This window comes from Myotis lucifugus, unplaced genomic scaffold, assembly GCF_000147115.1.
Source record: "Myotis lucifugus unplaced genomic scaffold, Myoluc2.0 scaffold_13, whole genome shotgun sequence".
Classification (NCBI taxonomy): Eukaryota; Metazoa; Chordata; class Mammalia; order Chiroptera; family Vespertilionidae; genus Myotis; species Myotis lucifugus.
Window position 1 is genome coordinate 10,390,545 of NW_005871061.1, and position 14,696 is coordinate 10,405,240.

At 40.0% G+C, this 14,696-nt stretch overlaps 1 pseudogene; it reads left to right on the forward strand.

Moving 5' to 3' along the window:
• The first annotated feature begins 397 nt into the window (after nt 1-397).
• LOC102428127 lies at nt 398-3,488 on the forward strand (annotated as a pseudogene).
• The last annotated feature ends 11,208 nt before the right edge of the window (nt 3,489-14,696 follow it).

A 14,696-nucleotide genomic window follows, 5' to 3' on the forward strand; every position in this document is an offset into this window, starting at 1 on the left:
TTAGACATTCTTACTATGTATTGAAGAAAATAATAATATATCTAATTTGGTAACATTTTGGCCATTTGTAATATTTTCATTTTTATAAAAACTTGCATTTTGTTAATGATTTTATAACCATTCATTTGAAAATAACTCCATTATCTTGGATTTTAGATATGTTTTGGTGGAGTGTAATTGTCGGGTGTTTTTTTTTTCAGATTAAATATCATAGTTAATTCAGCAAGAGTACTTCCCATCTCTTAATTAAACTACAGTTAAACACTTCTTATGTGTTTGGCATTTCATTTAGTAGTAGAGGTAGAGAGATGAATACATACCCAATTCTGGCTCTGTAAGATTTTTCAGTAATGATGTAAAAGTGAAAATATAATTTCAATGTAATGTATTGACCGACATGGAAAGTATGAAAAATTGGTTTCAGATAAAAAAAAAAATTATAAAAACTGTCTGGGAGGCTCAGGAACCATGTATAGAAAAGTTGAGATTTACACAGTGCCCCAAAGAATAATCATTTTACCTAGTAAACAGAGAAAAAAAAAAGAGTGCCTTTGGAGTTTTGTTCATGAAGTTATTACCTGAATTTTGTTGATGGTGTGCTATTTATTTATGTATTTATTAATTAATTCTCACCCAAGGATATTTTTCCATTGATTTTTAGAGAGAGTGGAAGGGAGGGGGGGGGAGACAGAGTGAGAAAAACATTGATATGAGAGAGACACATCGATTGGTTGCTTCCCTCACGCATGTGCCCCAATCAGGGCTGGGGACTGAGCTGGCAATCAAGGTATGTGCTCTTGACTGGAATCAAATCCAGGACCCTTCAGTCCAAGGTCCAACGCTCTATCCACTGAGTCAAACTTGCTAGGGCAGTGGTCGGCAAACTCATTAGTCAACAGAGCCAAATATCAACAGTACAATAATCGAAATTTCTTTTGAGAACCAAATTTTTAAACTTAAACTATATAAGTAGGTACATTGTTATTAACTTAATTAGGGTACTCCTAAGGCTTAGGAAGAGCCACACTCAAGGGGCCAAAGAGCCGCATGTGGCTCTTGAGCCGCAGTTTGCTGACCACGGGGCTAGGGGAATTGTGTGCTTTTTCTACTGTATTTTTCAGTGTTTTAAATAAATTCTAATAAAAATAGAATGTATATTTTTTGGAGAATAAAAAGAAAAGTATTTTTAAATTGATTAAGTAGATATTACATTAATTCAACTTTTTTAAAAAATTCAACTTATCATATACCTGACCACATAGTGAAAAAACTGTTCCTGTTAAATAATGATTACTTTGGAGCATTTGTCCATGGGAATGCAAGCTGACCTTTTGGTTATGATGTCTAGAGGCAGCACACTTGTTAGACACAATTTGTTCCTTCAGTTGCTTGACTTTCTTAGTATTAAACAAATGAAAATCTTCCAACACCTGTGAGGCAGTATAGTGTTGTGGATAAGAACAGGTATTAGGAATCAAACTACAGTCAAAACTCAGTCCTCCAATGTGTTCTATCTCAAACAATTTGGTTCTCAACCAAGTTGATCATGGAAAAAATGACTTGGTTGTTGAACAAAACTTCAGTTAGAGATCCAGCAACCCTTCCTTGTTGATGGCCAGGGGGTGAATGGAGCAGCAGGGACTCCTGGGTGAAGGGTCGCCCTGGGGAGGAATCCCAACACCTCCACGGCCTGCTCCTGTTCAGCAACATCCCCGAGATCGCTCGTATGCACCGCGGGCTGTGGGGCAGCGTGATGGCGCCGATGGTGGAGAAGGCGGGGCGCACGAGGGCGCTGCTGCAGCCTGGGACCTCCTCAAAGGCTTCAGGATGTTCAGCTCCCTCTTCAAGCCCTACAACCAGCACTGCATGGAGGAGGAGGGCTTCATGGAGTACATGCACAGCCTGCTGCACGACAACGACCTCTTCTGGGCCTATGTGACGTGGGCCGAGAAGCACCAGCAGTGCCAGCGCTGAAGCTGAGTGACATGCTCGCCAAGCCCCACCAGCGGCTCACCAAGTACCCGCTGCTGCTCAAGTCAGTGCTGATGGAGACGGACGAGCCGCGTGCCTAGGAGGCCTTCATCACCATGATCAGCTCCGTGGAGCACTTCATCTACCACGTGAACGAGTGCATGCGGCAGCGACAGGAGCGGCAGCAGCTGGCGGCCCTGGTGAGCCGGTTCGACTCCTGCGAGGTGGTGGAGGTTAGCAACGACGAGGTGGACAAGCTCCTGAAGGAATTTCTGCACCTGGACCTGACCGCGCCCATCCCTGGTGCCTCCCCGGAGGAGACGCGCCAGCTGCTGTTGGAGGGCAGCCTGAGGATGAAGGAGGGAAAGGACAGCAAGATGGATGTGTACTGCTTCCTCTTCACGGACCTGCTCTTAGTGACCAAGGCAGTGAAGAAGGCTGAGAGGACCAAGGTCATCAGGCCACCACTGCTGGTGGACAAGATCGTGTGCCGGGAGCTGCAGGACCCTGGCTCCTTCCTCCTCATCTACCTGAATGAGTTCCACAGCGCCGTGGGGGCCTACACGTTCCAGGCCAGCGGGCAGGCTCTGTGCCGGGGCTGGGTGGACTCCATTTACAATGCCCAGAACCAGTTGCAGCAGCTGCGTGCGCAGGAGCACGCAGGCAGCCAGCAGCACCTGCAGAGCCTGGAGGAGGAAGAGGATGAGTAGGAGGATGAGGAGGAAGAGGAGGGTGAGGAGAGTAGCACTTCCGCGGCCAGCTCCCCCACCATCCTGCGCAAAAGCAGCAACAGCCTGGACTCCCAGCACTGCGCCTCGGACGGCTCCACAGAGACCCTGGCCATGGTCGTGCTGGAGCCCGGGGAGACGCTCTCCTCTCCCGAGTTCGAGGGCGGCCCCTTCAGCTCCCAGTCGGACGAGATGAGATGTCCCTCAGTACCACCGCCTCATCTGTCACACCGACCAGCGAACCACTCCTGCTCCATGGACTCCGCCTACAGCACCCTCTCCCCCACCTCCTTGCAAGACTTTGCGACCCCAGCCCCTGTGGTGGAGCCAGCGCCAGGGCCCCTAGATTTACCACAGGCCCCTTCACCCCCGCCCTTGCCCCGCCTCTGCCGCCCCACCCCTGTCCAGCTGCGGCCGGCCTGCCCCACCTGCTCAAGTCCAAATCTGAGGCCACCCAGGGGGCGCCCCCAGCCCCCAGCCGCAGCCTGTCGGAACTCTGCTTGGCTGCCACAGCCACCCACACTAGGACTCGGGGCTCCCCTCAGGAAGCTGGGCCCCGCTGGAATTGCGGGGGCGCACCAAGCCCTGGCAGTGGCTCCCAGCTATCAGAGATGGAGGGCAGGACCACCTGCCTGGCGGGGGAGCCCGAAGGGCCTGCCAGGAGGAGCAGAGAGCTGCCCTCAGGGACCTCCCCAGGGTCCAGCCTGAGCCGCCCCCCAAGATCTCTGCCTAGCACAGGAAGCTGATGCTGGCCCAGCTCTACCGCATCAGGACCACCCTGCTGCTTAACTCCCAGGCCCTGAACACAGCATGGAGCAGCGCATGCCTGGAGGGTGCTGTCTGGGGCAGGCGCATGTGCGCCTGGTGCAGCGGGACTTGCTGGGGAGCCGCCCGCCTTCCTGGGTGGGCCTCAAGTATGTATATAAAATGCCAGCAACCGGACAGTTGTAACAACCATAATAACTGGTCACTATGATGCCCCCTGCGGCCAGTGAACCAGCCCGATTTGGGGGGGGGGCCCACATCCAACCTCCCAGGGCCGATCCCCCAAGCTGGCCCGCCCTTGATTGGCCTCTCCCACCCTTATGAAGGGCGGGGTGGCCCAGCCAACACCCCTGGTGGCCCTTCCCCCCAGCCAAGCCACCACCGATCACCCACCCCACCCCAATTGGCTCATAGCCCCTCCCCCCGGCCAGCCCCACCCCTGATCATCCCCCTCCTACTCCAATAGGGGGTGGGCCAGCTGGCCAACCTCCCACCATCTCCTCCTCCCAACAGGCCAGCAGGTCCCCACCATGCACGAATTCTTGCACTGGGCCTCTAGTATCTATTTATATAAAAACGCTGGGTGTAAAACCCGTCATGACCGAGGCTCGACCAAGGGGAAGGAAGTCAGTCCTGCGGAGGTCACCTTGCAATGGCTGTGCCCTCCCCAAGCAGTTTCCAGCAAGGGCGAGGTTTGAAGCAGAAACCTGCCCTCGGAGGGTGGAGGCATATCTTTATAAAGTTTTAATACATTATATTAGAGGTTGTGGTGATACTGTTTTACCCACAGTGTCTATAGGAATTGCTGCAAATTTACTTCTTGGTGGAAGAACCTTTCATTCCCAATATAAATTACCAATTCCATTAAATAAAACTTCAATTTCTAGACTCGATATAAACAGTGAAGTTGCTAAACTATTAAAAAGGCCCGCCAAACCGGTTTGGCTCAGTGGATAGAGCGTCGGCCTGCGGACTAAAGGGTCCCAGGTTCGATTCCGGTCAAGGGCATGAACCTTGGTTGCGGGCACATCCCCAGTAGGGGGCGTGCAGGAGGCAGCTGATCGATCTCTCTCATCGATGTTTCTAACTCTCTATCCCTCTCCCTTCTTCTCTGTAAAAAATCAATAAAATATATTTTAAAATTTTTTTAAAAAAGGCCCAACTTCTCATTATTGATGAATGCACCATGGCATCCAGTCATGCTATAAATGCCATAGACAGATTACTAAGAGAAATTTGAATGTTGTATTTGGTAGGAAAGTTCTCCTTCTTGAAGGGGATGTTTGACAATGTCTCAGTATTGTACTGCATGCTATGCGATTGGCCATAGTACAAAGAGTTTAAAGTACTGTAATGTTTGGGGATGTTTCAGAAAGTTATCTCTTACAACAAATATGAGATCAGAGGATTCTGCTTATAGTGAATGGTTAGTAAAACTTGGAGATGGAAAACTTGATGGCAGTTTTCATTTAGGAATGGATATTATAGAAATCCCCTGTGAAATGATTTGTAATCGATTTATTATTGAAGCTACCTTTGGAAATAGTATATCTATAGATAATATTAAAAATATATCTAAACGTGTGATTCTTTGTCCAAAAAATGAGCATGTTCAAAAATTAAGTGAAGAAATTTTGGATATACTTGATGAAGATTTTCACACATAATTGAGTGATGATTCCATTGATTCAACAGATGATGCTGAAAAGGAAAATTTTCCCATTAAATTTCTTAATAGTATTACTCCTTCGGGAATGCCATGTCATAAATTAAAATTGAAAGTGGGTGCAATCATCATGCTATTGAGAAATCTTAATAGTAAATGGAGTCTTTGTAAGGTACCAGATTTATTATCAAAAGATTATGAGCTAACATTATCGAAGTCGAAGTATTAAGAGGATCTGCAGAGGGAAAGATTGCTCTGATTCCGAGAATTGATTTGTCCCCATCTGACACTGGCCTCCCATTTAAATTAATTTGACGACAGTTTCCCATCATGCCAGCATTTGTGATGACTATTAATAAATCACAAGGACAAACTCTAGACAGAGTAGGAATATTCCTACCTGAACCCGTTTTCACACATGGTCAGTTATATGTTGCTTTCTCTCAGTTCGAAGAGCATGTGACATTAAAGTTAAAGTTCTAAATATTTCATCACAAGGGAAATTAGTCAAGCACTCTGAAAGTTTTTTCACTCTTAATGTGGTGTACAGGGAAATATTAGAATATGTTTAATCATTTTATCAGTCATTGTTTGCATCACTGTTGTTTTTGTATCATGTTTCTGTTGTTTTCATATCATGATTATATTGTTTTTTATATAATGCCTCTGTTGTTGTCATATCCTTTTGTTACTGTTTATTTATTAGGCTGATTGGGGGAGGGGCCGTTGGGGGTAAGCAGACTAGCAGGGTGGCCAGTTGGGGGCAAGCAGGCCATCAGTGGGGGTCAGTTGGAGGTGATCAGGACAGTGGCGGGCAATTTGGAGTGAGCAGGCCAGCAAGGGGGCAGTTGTGGGTGAGCAGTCTAGTGAGGAGTGAAGGTGGGGCTAAGCAGGCCAGCAGGGGGGGCAGTTGGGGGCAAGCAGGCCAGCAGGGCAGGCAGTTTAGAGCAAGCATACTGGCTCAGGGAGCAGTTGGAGGTGATCAGGCTGGGGGGGAATTTGGGGGTGAGCAGGCCAACAGGCAGAGTGTTTAGGGGCAATCAGGCAGGCAGGCAGGCAGGTGAGTGGTTAGGAGCCAGCAGTCCCGGATTGTGAGAGGGATGTCAGACTGACGGTTTAGGCCCGATCCCTGTAAACCGGCAGTAGGACATCCTTCGAGGGGTCCCAGATTGAAGAGGGTGCAGGCCGGGCTGAGGGACAACCCCACCCCCCATGCATGAATTTCGTGCACAGGGCCACTAGTAAAAAATAAAAACCAATTTAACACATTGAAGATGAATAGCATGCTATTAAAAATGATTTGGTTACCAATGAGATTAAGGAAGAAATAATAAATTACCTGGAAACAAATGAAAATGAAGACACAACAACCCACAACCTATGAACACAAAAAAGCAGTCCAGAGAGGGAATTTCATAGAATTTCAAGTCTACCTCAAGAAACAAGAAAAATCTCAGATATCCAATCTAGTCCTACACCTAAAATAACTAGTAAAAGAACAACAAACAAATCCCAGAGGAAGTAGAAAGAAGGGAATAATAGTGATTAGAGTGGAAAGAAATGACCTAGAGGCTGAAAAGAAAAAAACAAAACAACAAAAACAAAAACAAAAAACACAGTTCAGAAGATCAATGGTACTTTGAAAAGAGAAACAAGATTGATGAACCTTTAAGACCATATATGATTAAACCCCAGAGTTCTCAGTGGGAAACCCCCACAGCTGAGATATCACTCTGGAATTTCAGCTGCTGTCTGTTGGCACCTGGCCAGCTCTTTCGCACCTCTGACCCTCCTACCAGTCTCTATGCAGTTTCCACCTTTGGTCCTAGGTTATCAGGGTTCTCTCCATCAAGTCTTCTGTTGATTATTCAGGGAGTTTTTTTGTATTTTAGTTGTAATTCCAGTTTGTTCCTGGGAGCATGTCCATGCAGCATCCACTTACTTCACCACCATTTTTAATCTCTCCCTATGTTATATTTTAAAGTTAAGAAAGTGGGTCTAAAAATGCTCATCACAAGAAAAAAAAACATTTTTATCTATATGAGGTGATGGATGTTATCTAAATTTATCGTGGTCATCATTTCACAATGTATGTAAATTACATCATTATGGTGTAAACCTTTAAATAGACTGCTGTATGTAATTTATAGTTCAATAAAACTGGAAAGCATATATTCACTTAAATCACAAACCTCAAAAAAGTAATTTGTTCAATTTATTACTTAAAATATTAGAAATAAAACATTTTTATATTGCACTTTTGAAAATATGATGTAATTGCCAGGACTATCTAAATTCAGGAAATATGTGACATCCTTTGATAGTTACACTTGTCCCAATTGTGAGAATTGATTTATATGTCAAAGAGCATGTGGGAACAGTACACAGAGCTTTATTCTTACAAGTTTCAGTTACTGTTCAACTTTCCAGGAGATGATAGCAACCATATTCCTGCCACACTAATGGCAATCTCTGCAGATGCGTGTATTGCCAACAGCTTACTGTGATTTTCAACACATCTAAAAACATTATCAGAAGTTGTTGTTAGCTTATTTTATTTTCTTGTATCTTTTGTACATCCCAGGTTAGAACCCACTGTAATTCAGGATAGTAGCATGCTTATAATTAACCTCAGGTCTTCCTGTATTGGAAAAAGGACCGCTTTCCCAGGTTTGCTCAAATAAGAGTTTGGTGCAGTTATTCTGAGTGTTATGAATAATTATTGATTCCCTAAGGGATGTAACTACCATATTTAAATCTTTATGCAAATTGTGAAATCCATTATAAAATCTATGGACTGGAAAGGAATGGTTCCAGTTCTCTGAGAGCCATTGGATCTTTTAAAAACAAGTTTAGTAAATCAATAATTGTAGCAGAATACTACCAGAGGAATCTCATCTATCTGGAAATCTAATGGTGTTTCTTAAAAAAATCATGAAAAGTTTATCCAGTGTTGCTCAGTGGTTGAGCATCGACCTATGAACCAGGAGGTCTCAGTTCGATTCCTGATCATGGCATATTCCCCAGTTGCAGGCTCAATCCCCAAAAAGGGGCATGCAGGAGGCAGCCGATCAATTATTCTCTCTCATCATTGATGTTTCTCTCTTCCTATCCCTTCCTCTCTCAAATGAATTATATATATATATATATATATATATATATATATATATATATATATATATATAAAATCATGAAAGGTATCAACTGAGGATATTTAGACAAGAACATAAAGAAATATTTAATATTTTAAAAATATGTATACCTATCTGTAACCTCAGAATTTTAACTTCTGTAAGAAGAATGTTTCACTAAGGCATATTAGTGTATGTGAAGAATGGCCCATCTTGCTCGGTGAGGTGTTCTGGGGATTTTCTTTTGAATACATTTTTTCATTCACTTAATTTTTGTTTCATTTGTATTCAAAGTTGAAGTTGTATGAACATAAACATAGGGGTGCATACATTCTTTCTGACTGGTGTTTTGGGTTTCTTAGGACATATTCCTAGAAGTGGAATCACTGGGTCAAATGGTAGTTCCATTGCTTATTTTTTTGAGGAAACTCCATAATGCTTTCCATTAATGGCTGCACCAGTCTGCATTCCCACCAGCAGTGTACCAGGGTTCTCTTTTCTCCACATCCTCTCCAGCACTTGCCATTTGTTGATTTGTTGATTGTAGCCATTCTGACAGGTTTGAGGTGATACCTCATTGTCATTGTAATTTGCATCTCTCTGATGATCAGTGACTCAGCATTTTTTTTATATGTCTCTTGGCCATCTATCTGTCTACTTTGGAGAAGTGTCTATTTAGGTACTTTGCCCATTTTTAACTAAATTTTATGAGTTGTATGAGTTCCTTATATATTTTGGATATTAACTCTTTATCAGATGTATCATAGCCAAATTTACAATAGCTAAGATCTGGAAATAGCCCAAGTGCCCATCAGTAGATGAGTATATAAAAAAGCTATGGCACACCATGGAATACTATGCAGCAGTAAAAAAAAAGAAAAGGATCTCTTACCCTTTGAGACAGCATGGAGGGACCTGGAGAGTATTATGCTAAGTGAAATAAGCCACTCAGAAAAGGATACGTAACACATGATCTCACTCATATGTGGACTTTAATGAACAACATAAACTGATGAACAAAAATAGATCCAGAGACATAGAAACATTGAACAGACTGTCAGGTCCCAGAGGGAAGGCAGGGGAGGGTGAAGGAGGGAAGAGATCAACCAATAAACTCATACGCATATATGCATAACTCATAGACACAGATAATAGGGTGGTGAAGGCCTGAGATGAGGGGGCATTGGCAGGCTAGAAAGGGTCAAAGAGGGGAAAAGAGGGATGCATGTAATACCATATTTTTCCATGTATAAGATGCCCCCATGTATAAGATACTCCTCCACTTCTCCAACCCAAAATTAAGAGATCAATATTTTAAACATCAAACAGAACACATTTTAATTTAGTAATTACCACAGGTAATGTTTACATACTAGTACTATGACATTATGCAGCATATCACTTTATTCAGCCTCTGTTGCATCACTGCTCTCTTCTTCATCACTATTAGTTTCAGACATACCAATTTCTTCAACTTCTATTGTATCACTGCTGTCCTCTGAGTCACTGTCTATATATGTGAGATCATCCTCATAAACTGGTGGCATTTTCTGAGCTAACTTTGTGTTCTCATGGCCAACCCTTCTCTCCTCATGAAATTGAAGCACCGTTTTGCTTTTCCTGTAAAATCAACAATGTTCATTTTGCTTGCAAACATTCTTGCCTGACATTGAATAAACTTAGTTGACACACATAAGCCACTTGCGCTGCTCCATAAACCAAGTCTTAAGCCTCTGCTCCAAGTTTGCCCATTTTGCTGGTTTTCCTTTTAAGGCCTTCTTTTTTGGCATCTTAAGGACTTGTTCTTCCTGTTTTCTCCACTGTCTGATCATACACTCAGTGGGAGGAGGTCCAAATTATCTCTCTGCAGGTCTATTCCCATGCTCTTTTGCATAGCTGATTACATTCAGTTTTAATTTGTTTTAGAGTAAGACAATCGCTTACCAGAATTTATCTTTTTTATTTTTTGACATATTTATGGGCTCAGAATGCTCTGGTCCCTGTTGCATCTGTGCACTCCTCACCCCTACCTCCAATTACAGCATCAGCTGACATCAATAACAATAAGGCTCATGATTGGAGGAAGCCTGTTTGACAAGATATGGACAGCTACACACTCGCGTGACTCCCTCCTCGGCTGACTTCCATGTATAAGATGCTCCTCGATTTTCAGTCTAACAATTTTAGAAAAAAATAGCACCTTATACACAGAAAAATATGGTACTTTCAACATGATGTTTTTTAAAGTTGAAGTTGTACACCTAAAAAATAATAAGCACAGAAAATTATTGCTATCACCAAAAGTTAAAATTAATACATATTGAAGTTACAGGTCCAATGTAAAGATTATACTAGTTAGGAGCATATTTGTTTTCTTGTTGTTTCCTTTTTAAATGAAAATATGTACAAATAAGACACAGGTAAATGTGTAAAACATGCATATCAAATAGGTTAAGAGAAAGTAATATCAACATGTTATCAAATTTAATATCAAATTTAATTTTAAGTACAAGGGAGCTAAGCATTTATTACACATGTGTGTAATCTCTTAAAAAGTTGTATAACACATTAGAGAAATGAAAAATGTAGCAAAAACTTACATATACAGATATGTATCTGTCAAATCCCAAATATTTTATTATTTTTAATTAAAAAATAAGTAGCATCTGAAATTTCTATGGTTTATAGCTATTGATGCATACCTAAACATCAAATAAATGCTAGCAGATTTGATCAGATATCAAGAACTGGAGGACATGGTAACAACTGCCTATGAAAAGTATTGTACATTTCGATTGAGATGCTCGGGAGTATTACAGGCAAATGTTCATCTATTATTTAAGTAAAAATTTCTATTTCTTGAGTTAATCAATGTATTAAGGGTGCTATTGATTTTATGACTCATTGACAATGATATATTGAAATATTCTGTACAGTTAGCTGACTTTATGAGGTTTAATTTTTAGTTCAGAAACTAACCCTAATAAATTGGCATATATATGAAATTAGTATAAATGCTCATGGTAGCAGCACTAATGTAAAAATGATAGTGATGCATACTGGACTACTAAAAGTCAGGAGAAAATGAGGCTGAAGAAAGAAAAGAGAAACATATAGGACCCTAATGTAATATTCATACTTTCCAAAGGCAAACGCTAATTTGCTGCTTAATCTATATATCAGGCCATGACTAGAACAGAATCTACATAATACACCAATTCTGTTTCAAATATTTTACTTGTTGGGAGAAAAAGGCCACATTCGTAAGATGGAAATGTTATTTTATTATAGCCTGTAATGGCAGTGAGCCTTTTATAACTTTGCCCAGGACACTATTATGATTGCCATTAACAACAAAAAATAGCAATTGAGTGTCTCAACACAGCTATCATTTACTATAATACTTAACCAAAATATTGATTTAATTTTACTGCAGCACAGACTTTTTAATTTATTTTTATTTTTTATTTTAAAATATATTTTTATTGATTTCAGAGAGGAAGAGAGAGGGTGAGAGAGATAGAAACATCAATGATGAGAGAGAATCATTGATCGTCTGCCTTCTGCACGTCCCCTAGCGGGGATCAAACCCACAACAGAGGCATGTGTTCTTGACTGGAGTCGAACCTGAGACCCTTCAGTCTGCAGGCTGATGCTCTATCCACTGAGCCAAACCAGCTAGGGCAGCACAGATGTTTTATAATAATCTATGAAAACTTGCAAATACCATTCTATTTTTCAATGAAACTAATGACATGTATGATATGATATGACATGTATCTACTATGAGAGAATCATACAGAATAGTTGACTGCCTTAAAAGTCTTCTTTGTTCATCTTTCACTAATACTTATATCCTATAAATCACTGATATTTTTACTGTCTCCATGTTTTTGCCTTTTCCAAAATGCCATACAATATAGAGCCTTTCCATGTTCTTCTTTCACTTACAAATATGAATTTAAGGTTTCTCCATGTCTCATAGCTTCACTCATTTTTTAGTACTAAGTGAATTTTACTTTATTTGGCTACTCAACCTACTGAAGGACATGTTTATAAACATCCTTGTATCGGTCTTTGTGTGAACATAAATTTTCACTTCATTTGAATCAATACCAAGGAGTTAAATTACTGAATCACTTGGTAAGAGTATGCTTAGTTTTGTAAGAAAGTGCTACAATGTCTTCTGAAGTAACTTTACCACTTTGCATTCCCATCAGGAATAAATGACAGTCTGTTGCTCCACATCCTAGCCAGCAATGGTGTTTCAGCATTTTGGAGTTTTGCAATTATAGCATGTATATAGTGGCATCTCCTTGTTATTTGAAGTTGTATTTCTCTATTGACATATGATGTTGAACATCTTTTTACATGCTCACTTGTCATTTGCATATCTTTTTCAGTGAGGTGACTGTTCAGGTCTTTTGCTCAATTTTTAATCTTATTCAATTTCTTACTGAGTTTTAAGATTTCTTTTTATATTTTGGATGAGAGTCCTATGTCAGCTATATCCTTTAGGAATATTTTCTCATTCTCTTGACATTGTGTTTTGCAGAGTATATGTTTCTAATTTTAATGAAGTCTAGCTTATTAATTGTTTCTTTCAAAAATGTATCTATGTTTTCTTCTTCTTGGAGTTTTATAGCTTTGTGTTTTACAGTTAGGTATGATCCACTTTGAGTTAATTTTTGTGGAGGGCTTAAAGTCTGTGTTTAGATTCATTTTTTGCATGCAAGTTTCCAGTTGTTCCAGCATAACTTGTTAAAAAGACTGTCTTTGCTCTATTGTATTGCCTTTGCTCTTTGTCAAGGTCAGTTGACTGTATTGATGTGGCTCTATTTCTGGGCTCCTGATTCTATTCCATTGATCTACTAGTCTAATTTTTCACCAATATTTTACTGTCTTGACTACTATAGCTTTATAGTAAGTCTTATTGTCAAATAGTGTCAGTCCTCTAAATTGATTCTTGTCCTTCAAAATTTAATTGGCTATTTTGCGTCTTTCAAAACTTCTTATAAACTTTAAAATCAGTTTGTCAATATCCACAAAAGAACTTTCTTGAATTTTGATCAGGATTACACTGCATATATAAATCAACTGGAAAGAACTGACATCTTGACAACATTGAGTCTTCCTGTTCATGAACATGGGATGTCTCACCATTTATTTAGTTCATTGACTTTTTTCATCAGAGTTTTGTAGTTTTCCTTATATAGACCTTGTACATATTTAGTTAGATTTACATCTACTTCCTATTTGGGATGCTAATGTAAATAATAGTATGCTTTTTAAATTCAAATGTTAATTGATGGTACATAAAAAAAGTGATTGGCTGTGGTATACTAATCTTGTATCCTGCAACCTTGTTGTAATTACTTGTTAATTTTAGGAGGCTTTTATCAATTATTTTATATTTTCTAAATAGACAATTATCATCTGCAAATAAAGCCAATTTTATTTTTTTCTTTCCAGTGTATATATCTTTTGTTTCCTTTCTTTATCTTGTTGCATTAGCTAGTACTTCCAGTATTATGTCAAAAAGCAGTGATGAGAGAAGGCATTCACACTTTGTTCCTCATCTTATTGTAAAGCATCAATTTTTTCACTATTATGTATGATGTTAGCAGTAGGTTTATTGTTGTTTTCAATTTTTCTAAATACTATATTTTTAAAATTAAATTTATTGTGGTAACATTGATTAATTACATTAATTAAATTTCAGGGGTACAACTTTGTAATATGACATTTGTATACTCTATTGTGTGCTTACCATCTGAACTGCTGTAGTTTTTTTGTTTGTTTGCTTGCTTGCTTGTTTTTTTGTCAATGTTCCCTATAAAATTGAGGACGTTTCCTTCTAATCCTAGTTTGCTGAGAGATCTTTTTTTTTTTATCATGAATGTGTGTGTGTGATTATTTCAATGATTTTTTGCATTGATACTATTTTTCTTTGTTACCCTATTGATGTGATGGATTACCTCAATTGGTTTTGTAATGCTGAACCAGCCTCATATAACTGGGATAAATCCCATTTGATCATGGCATTTACTTTTTTAATACATTGTTGGATTAGATTTACTAATTTTTTGAGGATTTTTGTGATCTATGTTTATGCTAGATATTGGCCTGTAAGTTTTATTTTTTGTAAAGTCTGCTTTTGTTAATACACTACAGTTATCCCTCTGTATCTGCAGGTTATGCATCCATGGGTTCAACTAAGCAAGAATCAGAAATAGTTGAAAACAATGTTATGTTGTTGCTGACATATACTATGTAGTAAGGCCTAAGTTGGTTGAGTCTGTATTCAACAAATACAGCCTTTTTCTCCTTGTCATGATTCCTTAACAATACAGTATACCAATAATTTACATAGCATTTACGTAGTATAAGGTATTATAAATAATCTGGAATTAATTTACAGAATACAAGAGGATG